Raw genomic sequence first — 14843 nt, forward strand, 5'->3', positions numbered from 1 at the left:
ATGTCTATGACTATGACAGCAATATTTTTCATTAAAGGTAATTTTCTGGAGAACAAATTTACTGCAATGTCTCTCTAAGCATCACATCAGAAGCATTTTTTGGAATGAAGAGGTAATCTGTGGTCAAGATGATGATAATAGAAATGTTCCATGCTCAGATTATCTTGCACATCATTTCCTTTCCAGAACTGATTAGCTAAAAGGCACAACAACGAATGTGTGACAGTCTGCTTGCAAAGCTGCTGCAGAGGGAAAGCAGAGGCAGATTCTTTGCATGGCACAGAGACTATGTCAACAAAACCTGCAATGACAAGATGAGATCTCTGTGCATGGTCCCCATCTGCCCCATTATGCTCTCCCAGAAGCCCGGGGATCACAGCACAGAAGCACAGAGAGGCTGTGCCAGAGCCAGAGTACAGCAGCTGATGAGGCAGGGCTGGTACCCACCCCATCCAGGCAAACCTGAGCTCAGGCATTCAGCTCAGTGTCTGCATCCTGCACCCTCTGTTTCCAGTGGCTCCTGTGTTAGCAAGATCTTTTCTACTGCCCAGGTATGTCCACCTTGCCTCAGCCTGCAAGGTAACGCAGAGGACACAGCTGATGTCACTTCATTAAGTGCAAAGGCACCTAAAGAAAGGCTGGCAGGAGCACTGGGAATTTTAACAGAGCTGGAACCCAAAGTAGAAGCAGGCCACCCTGTCAGCTACAAGGCTGAACTCCAAGCATTCAGCTAAGGACATATCTGTGGATTTCTGACGTACCACAGAGAGAAAGCAACAATGCTCAGCACTGGCAATTCAGCCTCAGATATTTTTAGAGGTTTATGACTGTCTTTTCTCCTGAAATTCAGAAATGAGCTTGAGGGGAAAACAGGCTATTTGCACCTGAAAACAATTCTTGGTCCAAATATCACTCTTTCACTTACTTCTCCATCAATAAATAATGTTAAATACAACTACTGTGCTTCCTGGTGCTCATTTCAAAAATGTCTTGCAAACTGCAAGCTCTCTAAGCAGCACTGCTCCCTTTAGCACAAAGAAACATTTGAGTCAGTCATTTAATACATAGCCATTCAAAGATATTACTGAAGTTTCACAGGAGGCAATTTTAGAGCCTGGTGTTCTAAATGGCATTCAGATACTGAGTCCCCACCTAATATATATGCACCTATGAAGCTATAAAATAACAAATACAAAAATAACAGCAGTCACAATAGACATCATTACACTTTTGTAGCAAAACCTGCCAGAAACAGGACAATAACCTATCCTGAGCAGTAAAAGCAGGACAGATCAGCTGCTAGGTCCCCCCTGAAAATATGGGAACCCTTGGGACATTCAGATGCTGTGCTGTATATGAGACAAAGGAACATAACAATCGGGATCCATAAGAACAGCAACTGAAAAAAAACCAACAAAATTGTTCAATAGCTTTACTATAAATATACTCACTGATGCTTCAGGCATAGAAAATTCAATAAAGTGGTGAACAAATCTCACAATGTCTTCAAATTAATTTACATTCACAGAAATGTCACAAAGATCATTTTGAGGGCAACTGACACTATCTAATTAACAAACTGAGCATTTATTTAGAGAGTGACTGCACTGATTGATTTACTGAAAACACATTCTGTACTGATTTAGCTGTTATATTACAACCACCTAACATTTGAACCTTTGAAAGTGTGCCACACCTAACCAAATTGCAATTTACTATGATATTAGATTTCTTATAAGTTTACCCTGCCATGATGAATATGTGCTTGGAGTGGAACAAGAGAAGAAATAACAGCATCTCCCCCACAGCCTGTATTTGTGAAAGAACACACTTGAAAGAAAGAGCATGCAAGAGCTTGACATGTCCTTGGGGTGTGATTAAAAGCTCATGAAATAAAATAATTCAAAGACGACAGCTCTGACTTTAACCACCACTAGGGACAAGAGATCTTTCACTTAAGACATGCCAGTCATTCACAAGTATAACTGAAATCATACAGAAAATGCATTTTAAAACCCAGTGATTTAGATACAAACCCCAAACCAGAAAGACCCTGTGGGTGACATAAAAATGCCACAAAGTTTAACAAGACTTTCATTTTTTCTAATAATATTAGGCCAAAATTTAAAAATGTACCTATTTTAAATTGATAGGATTGAATGATAAAGAAAACTTATATATATATATATATATATATATATATCGCCACATAGAATATGATTTTTTATTTGAGAAGAAGTCTTCTCCCCCAGGCTGTTTCCTATCCAGTGCCACATCTGGGCCATGCTAACTTGGCTCTGTAGCAATGGTCTGAGATTATTCAAAGCTATTGAGATTCATAACCTGCACTTTTTTACGTTTTATGTAGCACTGCCTTTTAAGTGGATGTATTTCATTAACCATATTCTTTCCTAAGCTTCAGAGTCTGTTCCATTTCTGTGAATTCCCTTTATTTCCTTTTTGACAGTTCTACATTTAACTGCCTACAGAGTTATAAAGCCAGCTGTAGCTCACATTATAATATATATATATATATGTGTCTGTATATATACACACACAATTTATATGAGCTCTCATCTAATCCAAAGTTATCTTCAACAATTTCTTTTTTAAAAGTAATGAGATTGACCCAGCACAAAACCACAGCATTTGAAACACGAAATATCTTGAACAGAAAACTGATGAAGTCTGGTTCAGAGCCTAATTTTTAGTTCCCAAGTAGTCCATGACTAAACTTTCCAAGTGTGAATGCTGATGTCATTTCTCTCCTGGTGCAATAGGTGGTGTTTAGGAAGAGCAGACACACACTGCAGCCTCACTGGAAAGAGGTATAGGGCTGCTCATAGGGGCTCCCCACCCAACCCTTGAAGGCTGATAACTAAACTGCTTTGAGGAGTGTCATGTTGTGGGAACTCACTGCCTTTCTGAGCTCTCTCTCTTCATGAAATGTGTTCCAAAATAGGTTCAAAGTTACCAGGGAAAAAACCAGCTAGATGTGAAGCATAAGCCTCCATTCCTTAGCAAAAAAGACCAAAAATATATTGCATCTTACACTTTTTCTTATTGTAATTAACAAACTAAAAGACCAATCAAATCAGAAAATTGCATTTAAACTGTGGGTTACAATGTGTTCAGTGGTGTGATGTCCTAATCCGCTTGAAGTTAACTAAATTCAGATGTTTACTTCAGCACAGTTAAATATTCAGAGGATAGAATTGCACAGCTCTTAGACACAGAGTCCCAGTGGGGTTCTAAATCATTCCAACACTTCTGAAAAAATCCCACCTTTTGGAGACACATCCCTGCTCTCAATTGCTGAGAGCCAGGAGGAGACTCTCTTTCTTTTGGAGGAGAGGTGTGATGTTCAGATTATGTCAGTGCTCACTGTTCTTGCAAATGCAGCTCAGTTATCAATATTGAGATACATGAATAGATCACCTTTGCTTCTCTTCAATATTAATTATGTTATCAGGCTTAAATTTGAATCAAAAGTCCAAGATGCTTTACCCTAATATTTAGAAAGCAGTCTCTTCACATAATAAGTTCTACAATTGATCTATTTATTCTCTATCTATTCTCAGAGTAGTATTTACTGTTTTTAAAGCCAAATCCTAGCTTTCATTTAGCGGCTGTGAGGTTTTTTTTTTTGTTACTGTTGAATTGTTTATAAAAATACAAAAGAAAACCGAAGATTTGTTGCATGCTTCCTTTTTTTGTTTGTATTTTTTGAAATTAGTTATAACAGTACTTTAGTATTAATAATAAGCCCATTAGTAACAAACCAAACTGATTAATAGACAGTGGGTTTGTCTTTATCAAGTATGAATGTCATATGAGGCTGTACAGAATAGTTCAAGTTCCATTTTCTAGTGTGGAGAATGTCATTATTTTGACAAGTTTAAATCTGTGTGGCTTCCTGACAGAAGAGAAGGCTTCAAACATAGGCTTTCTCCAGCAGAGAAGTGTTTAAAGACAAGAAATTTAACACTAATAAAGCAGTTAAAACTCTGAAAACATTTTTCCAATCCAAAAATTCTCGATTTCTTACACTTTCTTCTTCTCTCTTACCTTCTCTCTGGAAAGACCTGCCTTAATTTGTTCTGAAATCTTCTACACCATGTTTTAGGCCATGGTGTGTCTTCAGACTCAGTTTAAGGCACATTTTCATTGTGCTTAAGGATCTTTCCTCTTCTAATGCCACACCTAAGATTTCATATTAATTTTGCAGGCCAGACTAAAACTTGGCCCTTAGAACAGATTCAAAATTCAGGGTGCTAAACAAACATAGGTTGTGGTTTTTGAACACCCATCACTTTTCTACCAATATATTAAAGGCTGGCTGAAAGAAAAAAGAGGAGCAGTTTCTATTTGTGCACTCTTCCCTCAAAGAGCTTACATCCTTCTACCTTAGGTATATTTTCAAATCCTCTTACTATCAAAAACCAATTTATTTCAATAATAACCATTTAATTCAAATTTTTCTTAGGCTGCTTCAGAAAAATAAATTTCCAACAAATAAACAGATTTTCTTAGTATTCCCACTCTCTCTGTTATTTGCTGCTATGACAATCTAAACACATATTTATGCCAGTCCCTACGCAAAAGGTCTCAGCAATACCATGTAATTACTTAGTTAAGCTTCTAATTCATTTGTTGTTAGTTTTGTTCCTTTGAAATTCCCTCATTAAGTTATTGCAGGGAGCTGTGTTTGCACAGTAAAAGAGAAAAATACAAGCTCTTTATTGCATTCTTTTAATACCCCTTTTATCTTTAAACTAGCTAATTAGCATATTAATTACCTAGATATAGTAGACACAATCTTACAATTAACTGGGTACAACAATCTACTGATTTGTACTAACATCATCATAACGTCTTCACTTGCTCTGATATACTCTGTCAAATATTTCCAAAATTAAAACAACTGGTATTGGTAGACATGTACTAATGATAAGTATTTAAGTGAATGTTTGTGTACTTTGTCAAAAGCTTCCAGTCCTAACAAATAAATACACAAAGCTTATTAATTACATAAGAAGTGAAATTACATTTGCCAAATATATTAAAAGCTTATTCCTTCTTTATTTTTAAAATCAAAACTTCTATTTGTTTGATTTAGACCTAACTGCTCTTCTTGCCAACTTCCAAATTTCAGTGGAGATAATCTTCCTTTATATACCAGTAACAGCTCTGAATGAGAAAAACACCCTGTAAAATGAGTGAACAAAACCCCATTCCCTGCTTGGATTCAAAGTGCTGCTGAGGGCCAGTTTGGGTATTACCAGAAGCTCACAGAATATAAACTTGCCATTACTGCCCATGTCTGGCTTCTCTCCTGCTCATGTTCTTCATGTTCCATCTGCTATGGGTGTTATTACACCAAGAAATCTGTCCTTCTAAACCCCACCACTCGTTACTCTTACCCCCACTGCAAACCGTGCCTTGCAGAAAGGGCTGAGCTGGGAGCAGACACTCCAGGTGAGGCTATTTCAGAACAAACTAGGTCAGTAATCAATTCACAATAGAACAAATTCTGGTTCACAGTGAAATAAAAAATATTTTGCACTTGCAGCTTAAGTAGACTACAGTTTGGTCCAGAATGGTCAAAATATATCAGTCAATAAATTTCTGATGGCAATTTCAGCCTAAGTGCCTACACCACCAAGTATGATTGATCTACTGGAGCGATAATATTACATTTTCTGTAGCTGAGCATTTTGCAATACAAAGAATTAATTTTAATGCAACATTCCAGTAATGCCCTCATAAAACTATGGTAGCTGAGAGGTATGTTTTCACATGAATTGAAAGGGACACAAATATTTATAGCACAAGCCTGAGAGTGTGAATACAAAATGAGTATCTGAATAGTCATGCACTGACTCCAACAAGTTTATTGGAAGACTGAGGGTTCCATGGGTGACTACACTGGCAAGTTCTCCTCTACTGCAGTTGTTCCTGACAGCTCCAGTGCACAAAAAGCCCTGTCCCTGTATAGTGTGGTAAGTGCCAGCCCACTCTGCAGTACTCCTTTCCTCTCACTATCCTATAACTCTCCTCAAGTCCTCTGAGCTAGGGCAAAAATCCAAGGCAATTAAAAAAATAAAAATATTAATGACAGGCTGACCACTTATATTTCTATTATTGCAACAGCCTATTGATGTTAACAAGCATTTATGAAGTCACATATATGAGACAACAGTATTTCAAGATTGCTGTAGACTTGTGGGAATGTACAGAATGTACATTATATTTTTTATTTCAGAAATCTATCAGATCTGGACATTTTATATTCAGTTTCATTTAGACATTGATGTATCAGATGATTTAGAGTGTATATGCTTCACATTTGTTTGAAATATCTCTGACAAGTAGATATTTTTGAATTAGTGATCTAAAGATTTTTTTTTTGATGATATAATTATGAGCTGGAGGCTGAATTTTTAGAAGTGAATTTGGTGGTAGATTTGCAATTCAAAGAAGTTACTTAAATTAACAAAAATGCCCTAAAAGAACAGCTGTCTACCTGACTGATCCAAGAAAATGAACACTGAAAATAAACAGCTGCCCCATGGAAGACTATGTGATAAAACTAATCACCCTTTGCATAATGTATTTTTTTCCCCCTGTGCTTATTAAAGACCTGGTGAACCTTCAAAGCTATAAATATTTAAATGCTACAGACATCCCAGACATGTGAGTTCAAATGAAAATAGGATTTCAGTAGCCTGACTAGAGCAAAACTGGATCTCTTAAAGAAACCAGTTCTGAATGTTATATGACACCCCAAAACATGCCTTAATTTTTTTTTCAAATGCTTTGTTTTGTTATGCCAACAAATTCTTTTTACAAGGACCTTTTTTTTCTGAAATCTCAATGTTCTCCATACAAGACTCAGTGTCTGGACAAAGGATACAGTTCCACTAATGTCATCACAGCAACATATTAAAGAGAGCAAAAAAAAAAAAAAAAAAGAACCAGAACATGTATAAGGTTAGTAGGATAAATATCCCTGGGTGCTATATTTTATCATAGATCCTCCAAAATCAAGTCACTAAAATCAACCAAGTAATGACATTATTCAGTAGTTGAGATGTTTCAGCCATGTATTTGTCACTTTCAAAAAGCTAGACGAAAGCAGAGATAGAAGCAGGCGTGCATCAAAATAATTTCAGAGTTCAAAGCAAGGGATTCAGCTGCAGGTATTTTCACAGCACTGAGGACTCAGCAGTCATGACCCAGAGTAAGACACTGGATGGAGTCCTGATGGTGAGAAACTGCTGTGTGACAAATGAAACAAAAAGTTTCAAACCAAATTGATTTCCCTCTTTTCATGTCCATGCAGTGAGGGAAGGTGGGCCATCCTTTCCTTTGGGCCTTTTTTTGCTCTCCAGCCATTCTCAGAGGCTTCTACCATTCACATATTCCCCAGAATACACCATTTTCTCCCCAGTTCCTGAGCCACAGATCCTACTGGGATTCCAAAACTAATGCCAACAAATTCAGTTACAGCAACGGACATAAGAGAGAGCATTGAAAGCAAAGCTAAGCCATCTAGCCATCATTTGTCATGCCTTGGGGGTATTAAGTATGGCCTAGTCTGATTTATGGGGAAATCCATAGTGCTCTGATAGCCTCCTTAGGGAACCATAATTTGGGATGCTGCCACTGGTCCTGAAGCAGCCAGAAAGCTGTGATGGCTGTGGATGTGATCTCTGCCCTGATGTGCCCTCGGTAAACCCTTTAAGTTTTAGCCATCACAACAGTCCCAACAGTTTGCAGGGCTTTTTCCTAAAAGCTTTCCAGCTTGCAGGCTTCCAGGTCCTGTCAGCCCTCCTGCCATGCTGCACAAGCTGCCAAATGACCACAGTGTTTTGTTCTCAAAAATGGAACAAGCCCTCTGTCTCAAGGGGCTCGGTGTCAGAATCAGGCCTAATACTCAGACATTTGTGCAACGCTCAGCCCCTACAGAGTCAGCCAGCATGTGTGTGATTTGTCAGACTGAGCATTTTACTTATATCCAGGAACAGATCTTTATCAGAACTACCCACAAACAGCTGCAGGATCCATTGGGCAGAAAGGCTGTGATAAGCAAATCTAGAATATTTACTGTACTTCAGTTACTAAACCAGAGAGCTTCAATTTATGCTCATTTATTAGGATGAAGACCTGCCTATTATCAAATCAGCTCACTGCCTCTTTCAAATCCAACCATTAAAAAGCAATTATTGTTGTCACCTGCCCAGGTGCACAGATTGAGGAGCATGCAAGAAACAGTCTTCTTTCTGACGATGCCATGAGTGCAGTGCTTTCAGACTAAACCCTACAAAAAGCCAGGAAAGTGGGTAGAGATGTTTCAATCAGTCAGCAGAAGTGGTAGCCTGGAAAGAAGAGCACAAAATGTACCTTACAACAGCCTTGGCCTTGAGGGCTCTAACAGACATTTGTCTTTTTTTGAGGCACGTCTTTTCTTCCCTTTACCCCTCCAAAAACCATGCTGAGAAGTTCCACTCTTGGTAAAGTCAGTAGAAGATTTCCACTGATTTTAATGAGACCTGGAGCACATGGGCTCTCACTGAGGACAGCATTTCTTTCTTTTCTATTTTAATTCAAAATTTCCTTACACAGGCTGCCTGAATGGATGCAAAGAAGATTAACAATAATATTCCAAACTAGTTTAAAAAAAATATTTATTCTAAAATGTCTCAGCACATGCTCAGATGTTATGAATATTCAGTACAGCCCGCCTCAGCAGACATTCTTTGCAAGACTATTTTTACTAAAAGACATTTTGATATGACATATAGAAAAGATAAGACTTTTTATACAAAAGAGGATTCACTGGAAATACTTCCTAATGAAATTTTTATGCTATGTAAGCTAGCCTGCCTGCACTCTTTTGGATTATCCTCCATGGTCCGCTACAATACATTCCACAATACAGCATGTTAAAAGAAGGACCAATCTGGTCAGTTCTTGAGTCTTTGTATATTAATATGCTACTACAAACAGAGGATGACCCAGGAATATCTCAAGAGTAAAACACTTGAACAACACACCCTCACTGTGCTATCAAATCTATTACACATTCCTTAAAATTAATAATAAAAATAGATTTTAAAAGACCAATTATAAACTAGCACAAGAGAAAAGCATTTTAAATAGCTCATGCTAATTGTGTTTATCTCAGTGTGAAGCCATGTCAAAGAGCCTGCAGCAAATGTATTTTGTTAAAAGTACCACTTGCACAGCAGGCGTTAAACATTAGAAAGCAAGCTTGTCATTAGTGGGCTACAGCAGAAAAGGCTACTAAAACTCAGCTAAATTATTAATATTGTATCTTAAAGATGTCAGATGGAGAATTAAACTCCTTTTACACAGCACATGATTTTGATGCTACTTTTTCTTCATGTTAGTCCATCAGTAATATCCCAGTTTATATAATCTGAGGGAGGACCAGAGGGCTCCCATGTGCCAACCTTGGTTTGCATTCCTCAGCGTGGGAAAGCTCCAATGCTCTCCTTTTACTTCTGGGGCTCATACATTTTATTTATGTGCTTATCAAATGGAGTTGATGGTTTTTTATTTTCTCAGGTTATTTATAAGGTTAATAAAGTATATCAAAGATAAGATTTTTTTTAAATTTACATCCACTGTGCTGTTTGAGACTCTTAGTATTTCTGCAGGTGCAGTTCCAGGCTGCTTATAAGCCAGTTTAACACTGAGCTGAAACTGAAGGGGACAATTCTCCTCTTTCATGCCAATCCATGTCTTCTGGAGAGATGAGTTAGTTGGCTTCTGAGATGAAGCATTATCTTTTTCAGGATTATTTTTCCATTGGATCAGTCATGCTACCAATATGGAAAAAAGAGAACTATGAAGAGCACCAAGGTGCAAGGTAGAAAACATTACTTTAGATGGTGATATGCCACCTTCCTTTAACATGAAATCACCAAGTCTGGTTTAAAGAGAAGGGCTGAAATTTGAAAAATACCACTGACTACTAAGAAGTGAGCAAAAGGAATATCTCAAGAGAAGAACTGAGCTACATATTGAATAGTCTATATGAAGGTTTTCTTGCTTTTGCAATCAATTCCTAACACCCCACCACGAACAAGCAATACGGAGACACAATGCAACACTTCTTCCTCTTGGTCTTTGAAATCTGACAGAGAATAAGAGGAGAAACATGAGATATCCCTTAGCAACACAGCTATGATGAGAAATTGTGTTTCCTTAAAACATGAAGAGACTCTCACCTCAGCAGGTTACACTCTCAAGCACCAGCTGCATGGGTCAGTGCTCACATTCATCTACCATGCTGAGAAGAGAACTTTAACGGTTTGAAGTTGATTTTGTTTATTTCATTTTTTCCTTACAGTACTTTACTCTCATTCTACAGATTACTTTTAGTCACAAAGGCATTCTGAGAGGACAATGCAAGCCCAAACACACAATCCTACCTAATTCCTATAGTTGAAAAGAAGACACCAAAGGTTAGGTGTTCTTATATCATCAAGGTTCATGAAGCAAAAGCTTTATGAAATAAATTAAGTATTTTATTCATAGATGTTATATCTGTAATGCATTTGGTATTGGCCCTTAGAAATTTTTTTTGTAAAATAGTTTCTAACTTCAGAGAAGATGAGATGAAAAGAAGTAAAATGAGGAAACTCATACTTGTGTCAGCAGAGTAGAAAAATGCTTTAGTATCAAACACAACTCAATTGCTTCCAGATTACAACAGGGGGAGGGAGAGAGCAGCTAAAATGTGGGTGTGCCTTCACTGCTGCCAGAGATCAAATGTGCTGCTCAGCATGCCTTGGGTGAAGGTGCTGTGAGAGACCAGCATGATTTTCTGCTAGTGGTCCTGAAGACTAAACCTGACACCAGTGAGATACTCTGGGAGTCCAGCCATCCTTTCTCCTCTACAGGAGGACCTAAAGGTCATCTACTTAGTACAGGTGTCTTGGGGAGCAAAGGAATGCACTCATTCCTGAATTTTAGGGTCTTACAGACTGAAATATTGCTCAGGCTGTTGTTTAAACATCAGTAGAAAGATGCAATAGGTCGGTCATTCAAGATCTGATGAAATATAGCATGCTTCTAAATATAAGCCAAATATATATTCTAAACATTTTTTTCTAAATAAGCCTAAGTTAAAAAATACTTCCTATTTCAGGCACCTCTTGACCTTGGCCCATGATGGAAACTCAAATTAGGACGACATATGTGCACAACCACAAGCCAGGTAGCAGCCCCCTTGCAGCCCTTTCTCTGCTAAATGAAGCTTAATGTCTTTCATTTTACTTATACAATCTTAATATCCAGGTTCCTGCCTATTTGAGGAATCACATTCTCCATAAAATATGGTATTAAGAAGAGTATTCAAGCCTGAAAGTCCTTTTCATTTGAGAGACTAATGTCAAGATATTATCCATCATACAAATCCAGATAACAATGCATTTCTTCTTTCTACTTTGGTGAAAAAATATAAGTTTCTGGTCATATAAGACAATACTGATTTCCTTAGAAAATGGGGAACTATGACATTCAGTTAAAAGAATGGATAAGGGTTAGAGGAATCAATTGAAAGAATACAATTGAGCTGCAGGGAGTTTTGTTACTTGATATTTTAGTCCAAAATTGAACTTAAATAAATAACTGAACAGCTTCCCAGCTAAGGCAACTTCCAGGAAGTTCTCTGGGAAAGTTGTCCTGAAAACTTCGACAGAGCCAAAATTTACACTAGATTGACTGCTTTCTGTGGCAGCGACATGGGGATGGCTCTGGGGAAGACCCACCAGGCAGATTGCTCCATGGCCAAAGAACCATGTGTCCAGGCTCTCCTGCAAATCCACACAGTCAAACCAAAATATGTTGAATTTTAAAAACAGCATCTCCTATCTATCTCTAGCCAGCAAATCCTGTTGCTATGGTTGCTTAGATTGAATTTTATATTTTCAATCATTGAACAAGATTTTTTTTCTTTGCTTTGTTTTCAGTTCTTTAGAGAGGTGTGGTTGGATTATTTCTATTTTAAAAATACACATCCAAAGAAATGTATTAATTAAAACATGGGAGAGCCAGCAGACTGCACAAAACTGACAGAATTGAAGAGTAAAGGAGATAAAGGTGAGTTTTCTTTGCTTAGCTCTATCTCACAGCTTAACCAACTCCTAACATGAATTACTATTAAAATGCTTCTCCTCCTTTCAGGCCCTAGTCAGACATCCTAATCATTTTATCCCCATTTTATTAAAAAATAAATATTAAAATATGTTTGTCATAGACATTCATCTCTCTGCCATTCCCCTACCCTGTTTTATATATGACTATTAGTATTTTTGACTGTAATAAATTCGAAGTACTTCAGTTTTTCATCCTTCTTGAGCAGTTTCTTCAACCGATGACTTTTATAGGGAGGATCCCAAGTGTTGGTATAAATGTTATAAGGTTGACAGATTAAGCCAAGAATAAATAAAACCAGTACATTACTGCAGCAGGGTTGCAGTCATTGTTGTGTGAAATGAGGTGGTCCCTGTGTTCTGAACTGCTTTAGGAGATTGCACACAGTCATTGCTCTGAGCACAGTCAAGACCCACTTAGCAACAGTATTTAGAAATGCTTAAATAAATTCCAAGAAGACCAAGACTTCACTGATGAGAGAGGTTGATTGCCTGTTTTTTAAGTATTTGGGGTCTATGCTTTTACCTTTAGAATGATGTACAAAAGTATTTGGATTAAAATGGAACAATACTTTCATCAACATTACCTCAAACAAGCACATGTAGTGCAATTGAAGACATTTAAGATATTTCTGCCCCACTTTTGAGTTCTTTGATACTTAAATTTGAAATTTGTGACCACAGACTATTCAACATGAACAGCAACCTCACCTGTGTTTACCTCTGCTGAGATAACCGAGGTAGCCCAGAGTACAATGGCACCACAGGACTGCTGGATCTTTGGAAGCTGACAAATGACCTCATCCCATGGACAACACATGAGCAAGAGATCAGATTTCATGACAGAGATTCAGCAGTCAATTTATTCTCACTTCATGGAATCCAATTTTCTTTCTTATTGTGCTAAATCAATGGCTCATGTTACAGAGCTTTATGCCATTTGCAGTGTCAGCTGGACTCCCCGCGCTTGTCTGGGAATGGGTTGCAATGGGATAAAGTTTAAGTCTCTCCTTCAATTAACAGTTAAGCACAAAGAAGAAAATCACTACAGGTATTAGCTCTTTAAATACAGACATTTTTCTGCAGTAATCAGCTCCTTTTTCCTTTTATTAATGACTAATATGGAGGTAGGGAATTTGGATGTAACATCTGTCAAACAGCGAGGTTCTGACCTACTTTGCTGCTATAATAAGGACAATATACCATCTATGAGGGCTTCAATAAAACATTGGTTTAACCAGAGTTTTTTGGAGGCAATAGTGACTGTCTTAAGTGACAGGAAATATTTTTTCATCCAGAAATTGATGAAAAATTAAAAAAAAAAAATCTTTAAGAAAATATTCTCAAGAGATGTTATGAAAGGTAGAATAAATCAGGATCTACAATAATTTTCCAAAATACTTATTTGCCAAAAAGAGGTAGAAAACACCAAAAACCAGACAGATGCACTAGCAATTTCCTTGACAGATTGATAACCTTACAGTTTCTAAAACTTGTGTGTTCAATAACATTTCATTAGTATTCTCCAGTGTATTTACTACAATTCATTATTAATACCGATATGTGCCTAGGAGATGTACAGTTTGTAATTATTTTTACTTTCAAAGCATAACAGCTTCACACTGGACTTGTTGCAGCTACAATATTTCATCTCGGAATGTTCCTTCAAACATTCTGGGACTGTGACAGAAATTTGTATTTGAACAGAAAAGCTGTCAAAAATGTGCTGTGGTGCCATCCATCACAGTTTTAATCCCGACCATAGTTAGATGTTAGTGAAGCTATCTGTCCAGCACGCTAAACAAAGGTTGAAATTATGCCTTCTGTTCTTCCACATCAAAGCTACCAAGTTAGACTGAACCCAATAGGCCTGTATTACACTCTATTAATTTCCTATTAGTTCTCAGCTATGCAAAATCCAGCCACAGTGTCACTGTGGTTTAGACATGCAACCTTGATTTCAGCATCAAAAAATGGAGCCTGTCATTTCTTATAATTTTACAGAAGATTCTCTAAATGTAAATCCTTTTTCATCCTGTCATCCTTTTATGTCCTTAATGAGTTTGCTCACTAACAGTGCAGATTCTTAATTTCACATTCAGAAATATTAACAGTTACTATAACTTTAAGCTCCTGAAGTAGCTGCTCAATTAACGTGTGATTTATACATTTACACTTAGTTTTACGCAAAGCAATGACATTTAGAGTTTTGATTTTCTTTCTTTTCCCTTTTCTCCCATTTGCATTTTACATTCCCAAGGAAAAAAAGTTGCAGTTAAAAACTGAGCTAAAGATTCTAAAACAAAACCTTTAATCAGGAGCACATTATGTAGCATAATATGATTCCTTAGCAGTTAAAATCTAACATTTGTAAAAACAAATGGCACACACTTGACAGGCAAATTACACATGGATTACCATTTGTTAAAATTTCATCACAGAAAATAGTTTAACTCTTGTGGATATGAGCCAAGATCAGCCTGACAAGTACCTTACATGAAAGATTAGCATATTCTCTTCCAGAGGTTTATGCTTAATTTAGATGCATCGACTTTTTGCCACCATTGCTGACCTTTATGTCTAATCAAAGTCCCTTTGAATCCAAATCCCCAACCTTTTATCTCTCCTGACAGCTTTTAATTTGAAGGCTTGTAA

At 37.2% G+C, this 14843-nt stretch overlaps 1 protein-coding gene across 2 annotated transcripts in view; it reads right to left on the bottom strand.

Moving 5' to 3' along the window:
- The window catches only part of TENM1 (teneurin transmembrane protein 1), an 838901-nt gene that overhangs the window by 479065 nt on the left and 344993 nt on the right, over nt 1-14843 (bottom strand). The window lies entirely within an intron of this gene.

The sequence above is a fragment of the Anomalospiza imberbis genome, chromosome 14, assembly GCF_031753505.1.
Source record: "Anomalospiza imberbis isolate Cuckoo-Finch-1a 21T00152 chromosome 14, ASM3175350v1, whole genome shotgun sequence".
In the NCBI taxonomy this organism is placed as follows: domain Eukaryota; kingdom Metazoa; phylum Chordata; class Aves; order Passeriformes; family Viduidae; genus Anomalospiza; species Anomalospiza imberbis.